This window comes from Sinocyclocheilus rhinocerous, unplaced genomic scaffold, assembly GCF_001515625.1.
Source record: "Sinocyclocheilus rhinocerous isolate Xijiao unplaced genomic scaffold, SAMN03320098_v1.1 scaffold564, whole genome shotgun sequence".
Lineage (NCBI taxonomy): Eukaryota > Metazoa > Chordata > Actinopteri > Cypriniformes > Cyprinidae > Sinocyclocheilus > Sinocyclocheilus rhinocerous.
Window position 1 is genome coordinate 334,008 of NW_015645070.1, and position 1,229 is coordinate 335,236.

Sequence of the window (1,229 nt, forward strand, 5' to 3'; positions counted from 1 at the left end):
TACAATATGGTCCTTGAAGGTCAGCTGGTCACCAAAGAATAATTTTTGATGAACCTAGCAGGATGATGAAATCATGCTGTAGAGTCGGAGTGGCAGGGAAAACGAGATGCTCAGTCTTTGCCAGGTTGAGCTGCAGGTGTTCCTTCATCCATGCCGAGATGTTTGCCGGCAGCCTGAGATCAATGCAGCTATTTGTCTGGTTGAAATGAATGATAGAGCTGTGTGTCATTAGCATAGCAATGGTAGGAGAAACTATGTGTTTGTATAATGGGTCCCAGTGATGCAGTGTATATGATGAAGAGGAGGGGTCCAATAACTGATCCCTGCGTAAACCCTGTGACTAGTTGATGTGCTTTGGATACCTCTCCTCCCCAGGAAACCCTGAAAGACCTACCTGTGAGATAAGATTCAAACCAGTGGAGTGCAGATCCGGTGATGGTAGACAGGATAATCTGATGATTCACAGTGTCAAAAGCTGCTGAAACCTGATTGGTTAAAGTTCAGCTGGTCATTCTGTGAAAGAAATAATGTAACTGTGTCTATAAAGGTGTGAACCAAATGGTCCATTCCATTAGAATAACAAAGGAACAGCATTCCTCAGGAACGTCTTGTAGATTGCAGGATCTCCAGCGGGAAGATCCTTAACAGTATCTGTTGTTTCTAGCCCTTTTGTCTTCAGGTATAAAATTATATCCCACAGACAGAACTTTGGGAGAAGCTAGGATTCATACAAGGGTAAAATTGTTTGAAGGAAGACATGCTAACATCGCTATTGAAGAACTGTTACACTACCATATTCAATAAATTCTTCTCCCCACAAAAATTTTGGTCAAGCCTACTTAATTTTTGGTATTTGAGAAATCTAGTACATTGGTGAGCCACCCAAAAGCAAAAATACAGTAAAGATGATGATACATGGGGCAACTTTTTAGGTTAGAAGGGGTATTATGCACTGGCCTGTCTAGACAGATATTGTCTTGACAAGAAGTTAAAGTGGATCATAAAGTGTCAGTTGCTGTATTTACATCCAGAGATGAGAAATGGGTGGGTGAGGGAAGAGAAGATGACACTACAGAGGAAAGATGGAAGGGTGAAAGGGAGCGTAGGTTTTGCTTAAAAGTAACTGGTAGAGGAATTGGTGGCACTCAGGTAGTAATATGTAGGTTAAATGTAATAAAGAAATGAGCAGAGATGTCTAGAGGTTTTACCAAATGTTGTCTGTGATACAA